Source organism: Pituophis catenifer, unplaced genomic scaffold, assembly GCF_029215685.1.
Source record: "Pituophis catenifer annectens isolate HBS135680 unplaced genomic scaffold, rPitCat1.0.hap2 SCAF_1, whole genome shotgun sequence".
Classification (NCBI taxonomy): domain Eukaryota; kingdom Metazoa; phylum Chordata; class Lepidosauria; order Squamata; family Colubridae; genus Pituophis; species Pituophis catenifer.
The window spans coordinates 258988712-259010680 of NW_027256881.1; the positions used below are offsets into that span (position 1 = coordinate 258988712).

The 21969-nt window shown below is 34.6% G+C and overlaps 1 protein-coding gene across 2 annotated transcripts in view; it reads right to left on the reverse strand.

Moving 5' to 3' along the window:
- Nucleotides 1-21969, reverse strand: part of ELP4 (elongator acetyltransferase complex subunit 4) — a 123862-nt gene that overhangs the window by 30751 nt on the left and 71142 nt on the right. The window lies entirely within an intron of this gene.

Genomic DNA, 21969 nt, shown 5'->3' on the forward strand with positions numbered 1-21969 from the left:
CCTTTAATTGTGTTTTTCTGAAAGAAATACACCTATAATTTTGTTGGTTTTGAATTGTTTTAAGTGCAAAATTATAGTGTGTAATATTCTAATTGTGGAATGGTTTTGTACAATGATTAATATTCATCTACGGCAAGCATTTTGATTTAGAGAAGTTCCCTAAAATATTCAACGCAGGACTATGAGTCAGTTGATTTCATTCATTTCCCATCCACCTCCCATCAGTCTGGCATTTATGGGGAAACAAAAGACGAATATAGCCTTTCTGACAGACATAGTGTCTATAATACTCAACAGCATCAAATTGTACATGCATACTCCTGAAGGTTCATCTTCTCATCAAGCTACAGAATTGGTTTGAAGCAGCCTAATCCAATTTGAGAACCTGCCAAAACCAATGACTACTATGAAAATACTAATCATAATATAATAAAGGGTTTTTTTTATTGCTTTCTAGGAATATATAATGAAAACCACATCCCTGCTTAAACTAAATTTTACCCATTATGTTTTTTTAAAAAAATCAAATTATTTTTCTATGCTGCTTTTTCATCTTAACATAAGCCTTACATGGCTAACATCATAGATATGCAAATGCAATTGTTTTAGAAGTGAACAATATGCCAAGATGTTTAACAAAATAAAGATGATGTAGAAATCTTTAAACAGAGTTTCAACTTATATCTTGTCTGCTTGCCATTTTTTTTTGTCTTTTCTAACCCCAGGGGTTCACAAATATTTTGAATCAACAGATCACTGCCAAGCTGCAAAAATATTGTATCGTCTACCATCTGTTCCCAACTGTCAGCAGTAAAACTCCAGATCACTGGGGATGTATTTTGGCAATGCTTGTCCATCTCTCTATTCATTCCCACCGACTACCACAGCCACTGAATATACAGTCAAACTAGCTCAAAGCAGTTCCTATGAAGAAAGCAGGTGTCTGCCAATACCCAGAAAACAGACACAAATAAGTTACATTACCTTACTGAAACATATTTATTTATTCAGTTGACTTAATTATTAATCAAGCTGTCTTAAGATTGCTATCTTGAACAGCAATAATAACTGATAATTATTTTTGGAAGTAAATAATAAAAGAGATTTTCATCCAAGATAAAAATAGAAGTCTAGTGTAAAACAAAGAAGTTTTGATTGTTTTATATCTGAAAGGACTCAAAGATGTAAGCACAGCCATTTAGTCAAAGATTCATATCTATAATAAACATATACTCTGAAGTTAGTTATTTAATCTAATTTCATCTCTAATAGCTTAACCTTAATCAACAAAAGCTAGAATGATTTATCAGACTTTGTGGAGATGTTCAGGCTTAGATTTTCTAGTAGAAAAACTTTTATACTTAAGGACCAGCCAGTAAATCTCTATTTCATCTACATAGTGGTTCATGAATTATCTGTAACTTATTATGAACTCAGACAATAACTTAGTAGTGAAATGGTGCCTATTTGCAAATTTGGAATCTTGTGTTTCATAAACTATATCCATATTTAATGCTATCCAAAATATTCAGTCAGACTTATTTTAAAAACCCGTATTTAACTGTTTACATATAAGTCTGATGATACAGATAGGATCTGGATTAATTTAAATGTGAGAAAATTATGAACTAAAAACAAGACATTAAATCACTGTTAAACACCAAACACAATTTATTTCCAACTTTAAAAATCATTCTTAAAAATTAATCTGCATGGAAGCCAGAAACTGAATGAAACATAATTTGTGGAAACCGATACCTTTCATCACAACCTCTAGCTGAAAAGGTCATTAGATACATTATATCTAAGTGAGCAGCTTATCCCTGCTTCATTACTGATAATTAAAGCAAGTAATATTTTCTTGACAGTAATGTGTCCAGTAAGAGATATAGTCTAGTTTTGCATAAAATAAGCATTAATTACCAGAATAGTACCTTAGATAAAAAAAAATTAAGTACCTGTGTAACATGATTTCATTATTTTTTTCTTCATTTCCTTAAAGAATTAGCAGACTCAGAAACATAATGAGCATATTAAAAATCAATTTTCTGGCACCCATTGAAATTTATAATATATGCCTCACAAAGATTTTCTCTCTAAAAGCACCAACTATAAAGACATTACTCACACATTATGATAAAAAAAAATTGTGATAATGTAATGAAGATAGGGTCTTCAAGCAAGATCCAACTACTGTAGGAAATAGGAAGGACCTTAGGTCCCATAAAGGATTAATGCTGAGCCAGAGCAGCCAACAGGTAACATATATCTTGGCAAAACATAAGCAGTTTCTGCTAATAATATATTGTGTTACATGAAATGTAATACTATAAAGAATTACACATATTTTGTAGTATCTGCTATTTGTATACTCTAATCCTAACCTTAAAATTAATAGATTTGATTAAAAGATAAATATTGATTTTGTGTTATCTAAAAAAATGATGAAATGCCGAAATTAAATTTGGTGTAGTGGTTAAGGTATTGGGCTAGACTGGGAGACTGTACGTTTTAATCCTGCCTTAGATGCAAAGTTAGCTGGGTGTCCTTGAGCCAATGTCTCTCTCTTAGACCTAGGAAGGCGGTAATGGCAAACCACTTCTGAAATCTTGCCAGGACTAGTTCAGGCAGTTTTCGGGAGTCAACACTGACACAAAGACAAAACAGAATACCCCCCTCCCCCCAAAACAACCTAGTATAAATATGAATTCCAAAGACCTGTTGTTAGATATGAGGCTCAAGATGAAATCCTTTAACCTATTTAAATTAAGGGTATTCTGATAAACTATAGAGATTAAGGAAGTTGATCTTGACAGAAATATGCAGGGACCATTAAAGATAACGAGATTACAGAGATAACATTTGGAAGCAGCTCACTTAATTTACTGAAACATAACAAGGAAGAGGTGGTACAATACAATCAGACTTACAAGACTGATCTCAGACACACTAGGAAGACCAGAGCAGTAAATCAACCTCACAGGAAGGCTAAAACTTCTTTTATTGAGATTGGCTATAGTAACAGAAACTAAGTTGCTTCTGCCCTGATATTTTCCCTTTTTATTTGTTAGATTTATATTCCAGCAGCTGACTTCTATGAGTGAAAATAAGCCTTTTCTGCTACAGCCCCCATTCTTTGGAACATCTTGGCTCAGGAAGTGAAGGTTTGGCCTAGGGGTGGGTTCTACTTACCTTTACTACCGGTTCACATCATGCCTGCGCGCGCTTGCTTCGTTCATACGTGTGCTCTTCTGCACATGCACAGATCCCTTATGAGGATGTCCGGGTCAGTGGGTGGAGCCTCCTGCCAGTTTTACTACCAGTTCTTGTGAACCAGTCTGAACCGGGGGCAACCAAGGTGGTGCAGTGGTTAGAGTGCAGTACTGCAGCTACTTCAGCTGACTGCTAGTTCAGTAGATCAGCAGATCAAATCTCACCAGCTCAAGCTTGACTCAGCCTTCCATCCTTCCGAGGTGGGTAAAATGAGGACCCAGATTATTGGGGGCAATATGCTATTTAGTATACTGTCTTTGGTGTAAGCGCCCAGAGTCCTCGGAGAGTGGGCAGCATAGAAATATGAATAATAAAATAAAAAAATAAATAAAAAAACCCACCACTGGTCTGGCCTTATTCTTCTGGCCTTCAGGAAATGCCTTAAAACTTGGCTCTATGGGTTGACATTTGGCTGGAGGTGGATAGCATAGTAATAGAGAAGCCACCACCATCTCTCCACTCTAAACCCTAATTTTTTTCAATCTCCTGTAATTTTAATGTTTTTATATTTTATAATTGTTTTTCTTTCATATGTTTTATTATATTTTAGGCCACTCAGTGTTGACTTGCACTTTTTTTGATGAGTGGCATATAAATTTGGCAAATAAATAAATAAATAAAATAAATGATCATGTCACTCCACAGTGGAAAGGTCTTGCTGATCAAATTGTCACTTGATACCGGTCTCAGTTATAATACTACATGTTGGAAGTAAGCATTACTCAGCAGTACATAGAAGTAACACTCACCCCCAAAGGATGTTATAATTGTATACAGAGATAAAATTGAAGAAAAAATACTTCTAGGTTTATTTATTTAAAAAAAATGATTTATAGGACTGGACATATAAGGTTAGAACTCACAACAGATAAACAATGATATTATATAAAAACACATAATGGCAATCAAGAACAACAGAAATCAATAACAAATTATACATCAACCACATAGGCACATTGATTTGTATCTGTGCACTTTCAATGTTCTGTTCTAGTGAAGTTGTTGATCTAAGAGTGGAGTTATGTAAACTCCACTGTCAAGGACAGCTTACTTTCTAGTTAGGTTTATTTTTGTTGCTAGCATGAATCTCTGCAGGGGTGCTAAAGTAGTTAAAATAGATCAACTCCAAGATACCTAATGGATTAGAATGGTTACTTGCATTGGGGGATTTTCTTGGATTCTTTGTTGGCAACACTGTTAAAGCCTTGACTGATCTTTTCACAGAATTAAATCTTCATTAGTGCAATGAAACAGAAAGGGTAACAGCTTGAGAGCAAGTGGAAGAAGTCTTGGGATGTATGGCTCAAGCATGAAATAAACCCCATTTGGAGCAGTATTTCATGGTGATAGTACTAACTGTGAAGAATGCTTATTTCTCCCATTGCGTTAGCATAGACTAAGTCAGCATTGTTTTACTACATTGTGCAGTGTATCTATGTTCTGGTCATATCAACATTAGATTGTACAATGTGCCATATGTGAGGTGGAATCCACTTCATTTGATGCTCTGAGAAAGAAGAACATCATCTACCAAAGCTATTTTTGATGTTAATGGGGAGGTAAGAAATGAGACCGAATTTGCAATTAAAAAATTATTTCCTGCTTAACCAAGACTCCATCTTCTCTTTCCATTGTCTGTAGTGTCACTAGTTTCCTAGTGTTTAGTTTTATTATTTATTAAATTAGTTAGTTTACAGTGCTGCTATCTAACAACATTTAAGAAAAAAAAAGAAAAATATCAAATGTTATTTTCCAATCACTGCTACATTGCAGTAAAAATAGCATAACTTTGAAATGTTTTCTTTATCAAACATCTTTCTTTAGTAGTGAGGATATTGGCACTGCTCCCTGTTCACATACCCAACTGAAATTTACCAAAACTGTAGGAGGAAGAATTGGCACAAAATTAACCTGTGGAATTAACAAGACATGGTGATGGCTATTAACTAGTATGGCTTTACGAAGAAATTAGATACATTCTTGAAGGACAGATCTATCACAGGCTATTTATTTTAAGACTAAAAATTACTTCTGGATTGGGAGCATCCCACCTTCAAATACCAGTTGCATAAGCAGGGTAGAGTAGAGTAGAGTAGAGTAGAGTAGAGTAGAGTAGAGTAGAGTAGAATAGAATAGAATAGAATAGAATAGAATAGAATAGAATAGAATAGAATAGAATAGAATAGAATAGAATAGAATAGAATTCTTTATTGGCCAAGTGTGATTGGACACACAAGGAATTTGTCTTAGGTGTATATGCTCTCAGTGTACATAATGATGGAAGATGGAGTGTGCCCCCATCTCCTGTTTGCAAGCAGTGGTATCTGGCTGGTCAGAGTAAGAACAAATGCTGGATTAAGATGGGTCTTCACTTAATACTGAAAGAGTGTTCCTATGTAATAAAACTTCACCTACATAAGAGAACATATTTATAAATAAGCTACATTTCAAGAGTGCTAAGAATATGAAAATATATCATACAGTGAATATCTTATTTTGATATCATATTTTACTATGTCAGTTCTCATAAATAGATCTGGATACCATGAACATATGGGCATATATAAAATTGCTATTAGTATTAAAATACTAATGCTATTAGTATTAAAAATACTAAAAATTAAAGTGGATATCTGGATCCTTTCCAGTTAGGATTCAGACGTTGGTATAGGATGGAAATGACATTGATTGGTTTTTTGGATGATCTCTGGTGTGGGTGAGATTGGAACTGTTCATCTATTCTTATCCTAATTGGCCTCTTAATGGATTTGAATACTGTCAACTATGATATTCTTCTGGATTGGCTCAGAGGATTGGAGATATGTGGCACGACTAAGTGGCTTCAGTTTATGGTCTGATCATTCTAGGACTATGTTATGTTGTGCACCAGTTTTGCTCATTCTTAGATCGGGAGGCTCTACTTACAGTCATTTATGCCCTAGTCTCCTTCATATTGTACTATTGTAATGTACTCTACATGGGGTTGCCCTTGAAAGGTACCAGGAAGCTTCAACTTGTGCAAAATGAAATGGTGCTGGCAGTTACGTGTGCTTTGCAAGTTACATTGGAAGCCAGTTTGTTTCCAGGTGCAATTCAAAATGCAGGTTTTAACCTTTAAAGCCCTTCATGACATGAGAGTTGGTTAGCTGAGGGACCACCTTTTCCCAATTATATTATCCCATCCCATTGTATCTTGCATACTGCATGCACCATCTGCGAGGGATTGATGTTTTGAGTCCCAGGAGATGAGTCTTCATTGCCACGGTACCCACCTTATAGAATATTCTCCTCCACTCAAGTTAGGTTAACTCCACCCCTGTTCATTTTTAGGAAGTACATAAACACCTAGCTATGTCATTAGGGAGGGTGCCAGGACTCTAGCAACATTTAAAGAAGGCTAAGCTATTGTGGTTGATGTGGTTGATATACTTACTCTCTCCATTTTGTGGTTTGTATACTTTACATTTTGATAATGATAATTTACATTTTATAATGATTGTTTCTATAATGATTGCTTTTATATTATTGTTTTATCTGCTTCTTATATACTTCTGGTGAAATATATATATATATATATATATATATATATATATATATATATATATAAAAGTTAGTTGAAATACTTAAAATCCTGGCTAAAATCCCATCTTAAAATTTTAAGTATTTCAACTAACAGACTTTTAATGACGCAGGAAAACACCCGAGATTTTAACTTTTTATATACACACACCTGCGAAAACTTGAGAAGACATATGTGTGTGTGTGTGTGTGTGTGTGTGTGTGTGTGTATTGATCTTTAGCCAGGTTCTTTCTTTCTTTCTTTCTTTCTTTCTTTCTTTCTTTCTTTCTTTCTTTCTTTCTTTCTTTCTTTCTTTCTTTCTTTCTTGATTTATTTATTTATTTATTAAATTTTTATGCCGCCCTATCTCCAAGGACTCAGGGCGGCTCACAACAACAATCGACCAAGCAACTGTTAAAATCAACAACTATACACAAAACTATGAAACATTTTAAATATATATATGCAAAAAATTAAAATCTCGGGTGTTTTCCTGTGTCATGTTAAATAAGTTAGTTAAAATGTTTAAAATTCCAACAAGCAACCAGTGGTGTTGTAAGGCCTGCCAGAATTGTTCCCTCTTTGCAGAAGGTGGCTAGCAATAGGGAGACAGAGAGGATCGAGCCAGAAGACAGGCTGAGATCTCAACTAACAATTAAGGGTGCTGGGATGCCTACCAGAATCCTTTCCCCTCTACAGCAGACAGATAATAATAGAGAACCTGAGAAAGCTAGGCCTGTAACACGTAGCCAAAAAGCCAGGATGAGGAAGCAGGAAGAAAAACTGCTGTCCTCCAATCAGGACAAAGAGTTACAGGCTAACCAGCATACATCAGCAGCAGCAAACATAGAAAAGCGACAGCTCCGACCTCGCAACACACCCATAGCTTCTAAACTAAATAAGAGCCTGAAGATGACAGGGTTGTGAGCCTGTCGAAACGTTGCTAGGAAGAAAAACTTTTTTAAGGTACTGGTAGGATTTTAGCTAAGGTTTTAAAGGACTTTGCAGAGTGCTCTGTAAGGATTTTTGGAAGATTTTAAGCTAGGATTTTAACCAGAATTTTAAACATTTTAACTAACTTATTTAACATGACGTGGGAAAACACCCGAGATTTTAATTTTTTGCATATACACACCCGCAAAAACTTAAGAAGACACACACACACACATATATATATTTTCGGAGGTGTTCGCGGGTATTTGTATGTAGGTCTTTGGTTATTCGGGTTTTCTCCCACGTAAAATTGGAAGTACCTTGGCGACGTTTCGACAAAGTCTCATTTGTCATCTTCAGGCTGGTGTCTTCGGCCTTGTGTGTCTAGGAGCACAAGGCCGAAGACACCTGAAGATGATGAATGAGACTTCGTCGAAACGTCGCCAAGGTACTTCCAATTTTACGCGGGAGAAAACTGGAATAACCAAAGACCGACCGACCGACCTACCTACCTACCTACATATATGCAAGTTTTGGTGTATTCGGGTCTTTTCCCGTGTAAGATTGAGAGTATCTTGGCGATGTTTCGATGAGGTCCCACTCGTCATCTTCAGGCTGGTGTCTTTGGCTTCGTGCTTGTGCGAGGAAAGCGTGATTGGAGCTGCCGTCTCTCTATAAATACGGGTGGGGAAGTGTGGAGTGCTGGCTTTGTTGCTGTGAGCGGGTTGGTTGCCTGTGTTGTTACATCTTGATTAGTTGATGTTTTTTTTTTTTTTAATTTGATTTATATGCCGCCCTTCTCCGAAGACTCAGGGCGGCTTACAATGTGCTCAGCAATAGCCTTCATCCTTTTTGTATATTTATACAAAGTCAGCTTATTGCCCCCACAACTGGGTCCTCATTTCACCTACCTTAGAAAGGATGGAAGGCTGAGTCAACCTTGAGCCTTGGCGAGATTCGAACCCTGCAGTAATTGCAGGCAGCTGGTCTTAATAAGCTTAATAACAGGGTGCTTTAAACCCCTGTACCACCAAGGCTCTTGTTTTTGCAGATTAGTCAGCTGTTTCGTAACATCCTGTGTGAATGAGGTCCTTGATGTGTGCCCATTAGTCTTTTGTGTTTTAACGACCTGGGTAATGGGTTGTGTGTTAACATTCTGAGTTCTAATGTTGTGATATCCTGAGTTTTTTGATGTAATGTCCTGAGCAGATGGCTGTGATGCCACATCCCGGGCTTTGGTTTGGCTCTGAGTTTGAGGTCTTGCCATGTGTTCATGGCGTCTGTCAGTTTGTTTTGTGTGGGGATCAGAGGGGGGTGCAGCAGCTGGTGATGCCGCCGTGGTCTGGCTTCTGGATGGTGGTTGTATTTTGTCTATGGGATGGGTTTGGATTTGAATCTGGTGAGGATGATTGGTGATGGTGTCATGTGTTATCTTGGGTCCGGTGTTAATCTTCGTGTCTGGGACTCTTCTGTTGACTAGGACTAATTTCCAGATGTCTGGTAGGCGGGAAGTATTGTCGCGTTTATTCATGTTATGGGGGTGTTTCTCTATTTCGATGGCTTCCATGATTATTCTCTTGTTGAAGTGTTCAGTTTTGGAGATTAATTTGGTTCCTTCAAAGGCAATTTCGTGTCCTGTTGTTTTAAGGTGCTGGAAAAGGGAGGGATTGTGGAAAAGGGATTGTGTTCTTGTGTTCTGCACATATATATCATTCATATATATATATATATATATATACATATATATATATATATATATATATATATATATATATATATATATATATGATTGATTAAATACAATAAATGAATACTATATATTAAAATCATGGGAAAGTTAAAATACAGTGCTCCTGCTTCTATCTACATGCTGAAAACTCTTTTGATTTAAATAGTTAGATCCTGCCAAACACTGAAAAAATGCTATGTCATTTTGGAGATGGCCTATCCTATCTTCATCTCAGGCATGCCAAAGAGAAATGAATTGTCAAATGTAATTTGAATCACTGGGTAGTTTGGTGAGGCAGATGAGTTGTATGCAATCATGATAGGGGGCCATAATACTCCAACCCCAAAGTTCATCTTGGGAAATTTTGCATGAAAACAAACATGAATTCAGTCATTATTAACATCAAGAAAGTATACAGAAGTCAAATTTGGTTGGCAGTCAAGGCAAGGCAAGGAAGTGACCAACTATGGCCAATTCACTGGAAAGTTGTAATATATAATTAATTGCTTGATGTTCTATATAAGGAAATGTGATTTTTTTAAAAAGTCACTGTAATTTCTATATATTAGCATCTAATTTCTTAAACTTAACTGGAAAAGCATATATTTAAAATCAGTTTATTTGTAAAACAGTAAAATAACTTCTAGTTAAATTGACAATAGCATAAATATTTTTCATTAAGGAAAGATTTACTGAAGTCATTTCATTTAGCAAATTTAGTTGATATTGAATATTTTGGCTTGATTATCAAGATAATTTTGTCTTCTGAGCTGTAATTTCTATGTATTCTGTACAAAAATCATCAAGTGTTCTAGCTGCAAGAAACAAAAAACCTAGGTGAATAATTACCAGGTTGGTCCATCAACAAAAATATACTCCCAGAAAAAGCCATCAGGTTTCATAGCCTGAAGTTATATGCTCTGACAAATCTAACAGCTCTTTCTGTGTCATTCCTAATGCACTTGTCACTCAGTATTACCCATACTCATTAAGGACAATGGGAAAGTTTATCTTAGTAACACGTTTTAAATCATCCACTCTTCACAATGGAACCATGAAATCTCTTATAAAACATGAGGCGGGAACTACATTGACACCAAAGGTTCTTCCTGGCAGCTCTATTTCTAATTCTTGTTCAAAGAATAATCTGTTTATCATAAAAATCATACAGAACAATGTATTAAATGAAATCTGAAACAGGAATAGCTAGTTTGATTTGCATATGATAGAACTACTTCTGTATTACTAGTAGGTTATATGTTATGTAGAGATTCCTAGAGATCCTTACTTCTCTTAAATAATATGGACAATTATTTTCCGGAAATGTAAAAATTAATTAGAATGCTGTAAAGTAAAAGAAGTTAACTAAATATTTCAAATATCTACAGTAATATCATTATTACATTTTTATTGCACACACACCCCAAGTGGTGAACATACCTAATCAACTTGCCTCCTATTTTCCTATATATAAAACCAGTATTTTGAATGAATGTCTGTGTGTTTCAATTATTGGAATATTATCTACTAGTAGTCTCTTCAAAATGAGGTATCCAAATTAAATAGACAAAAGGGTTATGACAGGAAAAAGAGAAGAGGCAGCTTGAGCAGTGTCCCTATTGGGAACAACAAGTTGCCCAGAGGCTCCTTGTGACAAGATGGGTGGCAACCAAATTTAATCAATCAATCAATCAATCAATCAATCAATCAAATAAATACCCACATAGAAATAAATTTATATTTGATTCAGTAGCTGGGAGATAGAATTGTATTTTCTATTAATAATACCCTCTATATTATGCTATATATTATAGGGTTCAATAGTTCAGATGAGAATTTGTCATGACTACCTAGTGATTGGGAGATTGCCAACACAGGGATACACACATGCCTGTGCACGTTTGTGCATCCCCCCTCCCCCCCCCCCGAACATGTAGAAGCAACACACTGCTCAAGCTGTCTGGAGTGGGTTCACAGACTTAACTCCAGAAATTTCACACAAAAATAATTTCCATCAGAAAAAGTCTAAGAATTGAGTATAAATCAACACATGCATATTACACACACACACACACACACACACGCTTTTGACAGGGTTGAGGCAGTTATCTCAAAAACAATTATTGGAGACACAACAATGGCAGTTTCCCAGATAGTTTTCTCTGTTGAGGAAGAAAGCTGTATTCACTATGTAACTCATCTTCCATCCTCTAAACTACTTTGCTTCTTATAGATATATCAGTAGACACATCTATTACTCGGCTATCATGATTAATCTAAGATTCAACTGCTACACCAATTTGTTTGTATATAAAAATTGGAAGGGCAAATAGGGAGCGGGCACAGAGCCATCATATACTTTCTCTTAACAAGGTAATTAAAGTATCTTTTTACAGTAAATCAGTAGATTTCGAGGTACAACAGAATGATAAAAATTGCCTACAAAAAGCCTGGGAGATCATTATTGGCTTTTAAAAAATTAGTATGTACAACATTTAAAAAAAAGATTTTACTGCATGCATATTTCAACATCAGTATTTTAAAAAAACTGTACCATTGGACAGGCACTTGAGCACAATTAAAATATTATTTTTTAAAAAACAAACATGTTGACAGACTGACCAAATAAAATGGGAAAGAATTACCCTCAGGCAGACAGAAGCAATCACCATTGGAAGCAGATTTTGAGTGTCATCAAAGGATAGCAAATTATTAGTTGTTTATTTGTAAACAAATGTTGGCTGCCAGGGACAAGGAGAATTGTGTGTGAGATTTCTTTGGTTATGCATGAAATATTTTCACTAATTGATTTGTTAATATAGAAGTTTCAAAAAGCACTGATGCTTTTTAGCATCTTATGAGTAAAAAATGAAGGGTATCACAGTAAACTATTTGTCAGTGCTGGGACTGACAAATTATTTTGAGATAGCATCGAAATCTGACACTATTTAACATAAATTATTAAATTAAAAAAAATTCGATCCCTGCCCTAATTCAGCATGACATTCTGAGGATAAAATCTAGATTGGACTGGGGATCTCTCTGTTTTTCCCCTCCCTTCCCCCAACCAATTCATTTCAACTCTTGACAAATGTGCACATTCAGAAAGAATATATTTAAATGTATTGAACAACACATACTTTACAACTGGGTATAAATACAAAAGTTAGATTAGGAACATTAGGAACCTAATCTAAACCCAAAGGCTATGTTATGACTTTGGGTTTAGATTTAGATACACTTCTACTGTGATTTTAAACAATTATTTTCTGCATGTACTTTAATTTTATTTATTGAATTGTGGTTAACAAACATTATCAAATAACTGACATAAATCCATAATGCATAGAGAAAAAGATATTAAAAAATCTGCTTAAAACCAGGAAATAAGACTACCATCTATCTGGTTTTTGAGATAAAGATTGAGATAAAATATAAAGTCTGTCCAAATTTGATAATTTATTTTATTATTTTAATTTTACTTGTTACCTTTCCTAATGTGGTAATTGAAGAGGCCCTATTAATGCGGATTTCAGTTGTTAAATTATGTAATATTTCCAATATTGGGCAATTATTTTAGCTGCTAAAATTAAGTAGCTGATAAGTTGATTGTTTTTTAAGATTGGGATTTAGTCCCATAAATAAGTGCAATAAGCCTCAACATGAAGAACATTCAATTCTTTGTATAATAATGATGCTTACTGCACACAAAACTTTACATCAAAAATGTATAGCTTTATTGCCTCAAATGAAAAGAAATACCCTTTTTTGGAGAATCTAACATTTGGAAGAATAATTAAGACATACAGTATGTGCCAGTATAATTGGAGTCAAGTGCCAACAATGTATAATTTTCCACTGAAGTTTTTGCAATGGAGCTCAGATACATCCACCTGATTTCCATGCTTGCCATTTGTCTCTTGTATGGGTTTACCAAGATCAGCATCCCAAGCTTTCCTTTAAATCTAGAGGTGGATCTCCTCTTTCTAATTAATTGCCTATACATTTTTGAATCCCCCCCCTTTGGTTGTTCTAGATCAGGGGTGTCAAACTCGTGTCATCACGGCAGCGTCACGTGACGTATCACGACTTTCCCTGCTTCGCTAAACTGGATGTGGAAGAGACCCAAAGACCAGCTAGCCGGCAGGAGGCGTGCATGCATGTGCAGCAGAGCTGAACTGGGGTGGCAGCTTGTGTGCCATCAGAGAGGGTGCTGTGTTCCACCTCTGGAACATGTGCCATAGGTTCCCCATCACAGTACTACACTATCATATAAAATACTGGCCAGTTATTTTTAGTAATTAAAACAAGCAACTCCTTAATGGAAGTTTATTTGGAATTGAGAAGAGCACATTCACTATAGCAACGTGCTGGAATCAGGCAGGGAGGAAAAAACCTGCAGGAAATATTCCTAAATTAATTGATCAAAGAGCACCTGGAATTCTGTTGACTAATTTATCTGATCAATAAACCAATTTTTAAAGGCATTTATATGCTGCTCTTAAACTATAATAGCTTATAGAGTGACTTATCAATAATTGAAAAAAAGGCAAATTTTGTTTTTCTTTCAATGATCTGTCTTCCAGTTTCCAATCCAAAAAGGCAAGAAATCAAAGAGCAAAGAACAGAAGAAGAAAAAGAATCCAAGAAATACAAATTTCTTAATGTTACAATGCCATTCAAGGATAATACTGTTACTGTAATTCCTATCTCTCTTCTGAAAACTGATCAACTGGCAATAGAAAACTGGATGGAGTACAATACTCTAATGGCCTGCCTTCAAGCTTCTTGGAAGCACAGAGAATGAATGGAATAATACAATATGTTAAAATTTTGAAGGTCCTCTCCTATGCTGCCATACGTCCTGCTCATGATTTCACCTCATTTTAGCTAACTGAATAGTCGCCTGTTTTGCCAGTGTTTTGTATCAGTGTATCAGCATATCTATATGGATTCTGCTGAATCATATGATCAGCTTAGTTCGTGGATCTGTAATACAGGTTTCTACCCTCAAATAGTAGTACATTAAAAAATAAACATCTAATAAAACTCTAGGAAAATCAATATCTAGTATTTATTGTTAGCCCTTAAGGCCATGAAGAACTGATATATACTGTGGGAGGAGATAATTTTATAAATTCCATTAACAGGCTTATCCTAAGAGTTCCTAAGTACAAAATAGCTGCCAACAGTCCGGTCTCCTGATACTAGTCTATTTAGTGGGGAATTCTTAATCTTTCTAAAAAGGATCCTCCCTTCCCAAAGCCAGTAGCATAGAATTTAACAAACCTTGTAACAATCCTATTACAAAAGGGAGCATTCCAATATCTAGGTACTAAAATATATTTATTGGGAGAATGAAATTCAATAAATAAATGGATGGATGGATGGAAGGAAGGAAGGAAGGAAGGAAGGAAGGAAGGAAGGAAGGAAGGAAGAAATAATCACACTCACATGATTACAAATAAAAACTAATCAACTTCAGTGAACTATTTTTTTATTACCTGCTTGCATAAAAATTTGACTTCAGCACATGTCCACTGTTTACTGCAGAGAGGAGGACTAGGCTTTTGTTTTGGATATTGTTATATCCCTTGCTTCTTCTTCATCCTCTTCTTCATAGAACCATTTCCACAGTTTATAGAACATGGAGGGTAAAATGACACAGGCCTCTTTTGCTGTTGTTTTATTTAGTTAAACCTTAGTCAAGAGTCCATACTTTTCCTAGCCCATTTTCCTAACAATCTCTGGTTGAAGGATAAAGGTGCTGACTAATTTTCACCAGCTGGGCCACTGTATAAAAAAGGATTATATAGAAAAAGCTTTTTAAAAATCCCCCACAAAAACAACAGACAAATTCCATCTATCTAGGCTGCTCAGCATGGGATCAATCTTCCAGATGCTAAGGGGACACTGCGGTGTTAAAAAACTAAGGGGTTGTCAGCAGAGGCACTACTATAACTACATAGACTTCATTTGGCAAATTGCTTTGAAGCATGAGACATGTATTTTATTATTGACTATCAAGAAAACAGATTTGTAGAATGAAATATACATCTAAGTATTTATTCTAGTACTAAAAATAGAGTATTTGACCTGCAGCAAAGAAAGCTACCGATATGATTCCTTAACAGCTCCAGTTCACTCCAGTTCCCCCATCCCCCAAATATCCTTCCTTCCCAAAACATCCATCCTCCTAAAACAGCATAATGAACGTATTTTCTTGGAAGTGGGGGAAGGGGTACACAAACACAAGCAAATATCTTGGTGCAATCCTGGAGAGTCCTTCTGAATAGGTGGAAACCATTCCTTCTTAGAAATAATGTCTATCATAATTTTCCTTCTCATCAAATAGGGATAAAACGTTAATATTACAAGAAACAAGTAAGGCCTGCAGAAAAACATTGCAGTCTGGAAAGGTTCCAGAATGTGGTTATCTTCCATGGTTTTTTTTCTTTCCTCAAAGGTTAGTCAGACCATGCACATGGTGAATCACCATTGGCGATGCTCATCTGACTGTATTGTATATAGTAGACTATTCTATGGAGATTTTTTTGGTAAATATTTTGTTTATTTATTTTTGCAGTTTTGCAAATCCTCCCTCTTTTGTGTATGAAGTACTGTTTCAAAGGTGCTGATAAGGAAGAGAATGACAGCAAAACAGAATACTGTTGCTTTCCATAGTGCCTTCTGTTCAGTGAACCTTTTAGTCTACATAATTCTAAAATGATGTAACCTCAAAATGTATTAGTTCAGAAAAAATAGCTTGATCTTACTAAGCATGCAATCAACAAATAATACATGAAGTATTTTTTTTTCATTTATACCTAAAGAAGTTTAGTATTGTGAGAGGAACGAATCAGGATTAAAACTAGGTAGGCCTCAAATTGAATTGCTATATATTTCTTGTTTGTCCTGCTGTTTGTCCTCCTGTTTCTTTAAGGGGGCTCATTTTTTATGATACTGAATTCAAATCCTTGATTTCATTCATATTCTGTTCCTTTTCCTAGAAAGGTTTATGACAAATTGGTTTAGTCTGATTATATTTAACAATGGTAGGTTGGCTTGACAGCATCTGACAAAACAATTCAATGAAGTATACTATACAGAGCAAAAGGAAACTGAACTTGCTAGAAGATGGAAATAATGTAGAATAAACATCATCTGAACCTAGTAGTTTTTACTGCTCAAGAAAGTTGGGTGAACTCATATTATACTTGTATAATTTTATATACAACAACATATGAAAGAAAGCACCAAATGCATAGATCCAATGAGTATGTATGCATGTATGTACAGTACATGTACAACATGAAGATCCTGACAACAATATATATATAAGCAAAAACTTAAGTAATGCTTATGATTTATCCAAATAAAAAAATAATTATTTTGTAATTCTTTTACGTTGGACTCTTTTAGTGTCATCACAATTCAGTCTGAATTATTTATTTAATTTCTGTAGCTGCTCATCTCAACAAGTCACCAAGCAGCATACATCTTAAAAATATAAAACAACAAGCCTATAATAGTACAGAATAAAGATATATGGTTGTCAAATTAATAAGTATAACTCACAATAGCAATTTGCTACATACTAAACATTAATACTTTTATGCTTATTCAGAACAAATGTTTAGTTCTCCAATTATATAAGTCTATATTATTGCATAAATAGATTTTCTTTCTTTCTGTAATAGTTCCACTTTTTTAACAACTGAAGATTTGCTGTCAGTCAGAAATTGCCCAGAGTTCCTATTATAAAAGGTTGTTTGGGATGACCCAAGTTTTTCTCCTCTCATATAAAGTTCATTTGGCACACATAATTCCATTTTAAAAGTGGCTGAACAGCGACAACTGAAGAACATTAAAATAGTCTTACTCATGCAAAGTGAAAGGATTTGAATGTAGCGTTCATTATATTTCTTCTGTTCAATTGTGTCCAATCTTAGAAACTGCCTGGACAAATCTCTGAAGTTTTCTTGGCAAGATCTTTTTCCAGTGTGGTTTGCTATTGCCTCCTTCTTAGGGCTAAGTGAGCCCAAGGTCACCCAGCTGGCTCTGAGACTGAGGAGGAACTAGAATGCACAGTCTCCTGGTTTCTAGCCAGATGCCTTAACTACTACACCAAACTAGAGGAATGGGAACAAGATTCACAGAATAATTGACATTCACTTTATAGGAAAAAAACAACTGAGAAGTTTGTTCCCTGCCTGCCTTAGCAAAGAAAAAAAAATGCTTCTTTCTTTGATCAGAGGAAGACAAAGGGAAGTAACTCTGTCTCTTTTAGGGAAGAAAAATGCAGGGAGCAATCATTCTATGACATCTCCTGAGCTTCTACCTCTATGGAAGGGACAGGAAAAGATTATTTCCTTCCTGCTCTTCCAAAAAGAAAGATGCTTCTTCTTGGGAAAGGTGAGATTTCTCTTCTCTGACGTCTTACTCTCTGTGTTCTCTTTCATGTATACAGTATATTGCATGACTTCTTTTCATGGATCTTCAATATACACAAATGGTTGAAACAAATAAAAGCATTATTTTAGTCTAGGAATTTATATTTCATATTTTTCAACTTTTGTACATTATTTTGAGACTTTATATGCAGGGTAAAATGGATCATAGACAGAAATAAAACACAGCTAATCCTCGACTTATGACAGCATTTCTGTTACTAAATGAAGAAGTGAAGGAGAGTGAAAAAAATATTCTATGGATAATAACAGTCCACAAAATATTCTTAAAGATGGAGAGGAAAAAATCCATTTCTCCATAAAATGTAACTTTTTCCTTAAGAGATAAAGACAACGGAAAATCTGTCATTGACTAACTTAAAATTGAATGAGATCCATAAATATATAGCATTTATGTGTCTTAAATCCAAGGCTGGTTGGCAAAGTGGGCAAAATTGCGAAGTATAGGCATAAACAATTAGATTATTGCAGGATCCAATCTGGGTTGGTCAAATGCCTTCATTAATAATTAGATTATTTCTTTACGCATCAGCATGGTCAAAATTTGAACAAAGGAATGTAAATAATGGCATAAACTCATACATGGAAGAATTGTAAAAGTTGTTCATCATGATTTCTGATGCAATGACAACTGGAGAAAAGACAGATAAATTATATAGTTGATATGAGAAATCTTGAGCCTAAGTTATGTTTTACTTTTCAGGGAAAGGCTATGTTAGGGATATCACTGAATTCTTTACTTGGCCTCCTGCTTCAGTTGATACAAACATGCAACACAGTGAGAAGATCAAATTGCTTTAGCATCTATCTGTACCCAGTCTATCTTTTCTAAAATGTAGCACTACACCATATAGTTTGTACTATTTTAACTGCCCCCCCCCCAATATATAAACATGTCTGCACAGGAGTGGGTTATCTGCAACTGACTCCTTCAGGATGTTTCTCAACTTTTCAATCTAGCCTTGATGCCCTGTTACTCAAACCTCAGGGGTACTGAACAAATAAATAGAAAAATACATATACCTAAAATTGTCAAAGGGAAAGGCATTATGACACTATTTTTAATCATTTGCAATAATATTACAGTAGCACTGGAGGTTTCTCTGAATAGAAATATGCCACAATTTCTCCAAAATTTTAACATATCAAAATGCAGAAATAAAGAACAGTTATGTAATACTATCAGTGAAAAGCATGTCACCCAATATTTAAATAGAAAATAATAATAAGCACAATATACCATCATTAGCTTTTCTTTTTAACTTTTATATATATTCCTTTGGAATGACGAGAAACAAGTATTCAATACATAACGTATGTTCCATATACTTTCCTGTCAGAAAGATTCGTCAGAATAAATAGCATGTCATATACTTAATTGAAAAATAAAAAAAAAATATTTTAAATGTTTGAGGAACTTATCTAATCAGTAAATTTTGGGAATATGTCTAGTCATGTAGCCATCTTTTATTCAATCATCAGAAAATCAAAGGCAAATTGGCATGACTCAACCCAAACTTTAATACCGCATGATTATGTTGTATAAGCTTGTTTTGTGTGATGGCTGCTGTGGTTTTTACAGAGAGATTAACAACCGGACCTAAGCTGGCCTTCAAACCTTGCCCTGCTGATGCCTCAAGCTCTTTGAAGTCTGACCATCCTACCTGGCAAAACAACAGTGGGAACTAGGCTGGTGTCAGATCTAATCTAGCTGCTTTTTTCAGCATAGCTAACGATGGGGTACACTAATTGGCCCAATTGCGGATTATACCTTTTGCTACAGATTCAAGACAATAATTTAGTCAAATGATGGTCTTTATCTCCTTCTAATTAAGATTCCAAAGTAGGAAGAAATAGGATTAGACAATGTAACTTCAAAACTATGAGCTTTTTTGAAAAGACAGGCACTTAAAAGGTTCTCTAAAAGTTTAAAACATGCAATGAAAAAGCAGGTAATGAAATGTTAGGTAAATGTTTCACTATACACAGTTACTGTTGTAAAGATAATCAATAGCTTATATAAATTATAACAAATAAATATTGATGTATTAGTGTTTAATGTTCAAGCTCTATATGTTGCTCAAAATATATACGTTATAGATGAATATCAAAAGTACTTTTTAAGTTAGATTTTTTAATGTATTTAACTCATGTATTTAACATATAAAATATTAGTTAGAAAAGAAAAATCTGTTAATAACCAGTGCTAATGCTCCAATGAAAAGGAATTGTGAAGGAATTCCCCTTGCAAAACTGGGTTTATTTGTAAGAAACACATTGTAAAACTACAGAAAATCAACAGATATGTGATAAAAATATAGATGAAATTGTTCTGATTTCAAATTATGAATTCCTTTATCAGTATTTCTCTAATATTGTTTTGAAATATATATATATATATATATATATATATATATATATATATATATATATATATATATATATACACACACACACACACACACACACACACACACACACACACACACAAGGGTGTAACAAAATGACAATATAAATATATTGGACATTCTTTTTGAAAACTGTTAATCTTACACTGAAGATTTGTTTGAAGAACGTTTTATGTAACTTTCTATACTCTTTCAATGTGTTAGGCACCTATTTAAAAAGTCTGCCTTGAGATATATAATTCATTCAGTTTCATACTTATCTATTTTTAAAATGATTTTAATTTTTCCTGTTTTCATTATTAACTTTAATAGTAACCTGATCAACTGTTTCGTCAGTGCATATTTTCCTTTGCTTAAGTTTCTTCAAAATGGTACTATAATTTAAAAGCAAAAGCAGAAGTTTAGCAGAATAGGGCAAAATGGTAAATGCAAAGAAACTGATGAGTTATGAAGCAATATTTTTCTCTTTTTAGACAGGAAGCAATTTGTAAAGAACAGAGTCTTTATCAGGGTGGGCTGAAATTATTCTTAAAAAATCATGTGTGTTTCGGTAGTTCTTTTTCCTTAAAAGAAATCAAATTACTTTTCATCCCTTTTGGCTACTTTATTTTTATTATTGCGAGCTATTTCATTTGAAAATTATAATAACAGGAAATAGTATAGAGATTTTGCTAACAGAGTTAATGTTCTGAACTGTCTATATTGTAAGGGGATTTACCCCCTCCCAGCTCAAAGTACAATAAATGGGAATTTAATATAGCAGGAACATATTGTCTGTTTTCTGTGTCAATGAAAATAATTCACCTTTTCTGAATTTTAAAATCTTGCATGAATACTAAACTCCTTTATTCAACTGATTCAAAAGAAGAATAGATTTTCTTGATGCAGTGAAATAATGTTAAAATGGATTGTACTAATACAGTGCTTTATGTCATTAGATGTATTCTTTTCTAAAAACTCAAAATTACAGAGAGGGAGCACAAATTCTTTAAAGAAAAACATTTGTCTTCAAGTAGCTTTTGAAGCCAACATTTCTTCAAGTTGAGAAACTTGAAATACTGATGCAGAGATATCCTAGTAGAAAACCTGGCTCCTTGATTAACTATTAACTGCTTTCAATAGGACTAGATGATTAAGGACATTGATTACCATTATTAGGAGGAGGGCACTTTAATTTGTCACTTGATGGGCTCCTTTCAACAATTTATAGGTTATTGCAACAGGCAATTGTGAAGAGACAGTGAGAGAGATGTGGAGGAGGGGCACTGGAAGAGAATCCTTAGGTTACCTTATCAAGTGGCTAGCTAAAGAGGGCAGAGGGTCAAATAAGGGCCAAAGTGGTCACTTAAGGGTGAAATCCCAAACACCAAAGCAGTGCCAAGCCACATTGACCATCATTTGGTGATGAAGTTAAAAATATGCTAATATATTGGTGGCAATTCTTCCTTTTATGGGTTCAAGCAGTTAAGGCAAGTGGCCTGCTTAACAGCTTTTCACTTGAAAGAGATTAAACTAAATGATTTGTCAGGGCTGCTTAACTGTTTTATGTCTTTGTCTAAAACCTGCAAACACTGTACTGGTGAGGATTCCTTCACT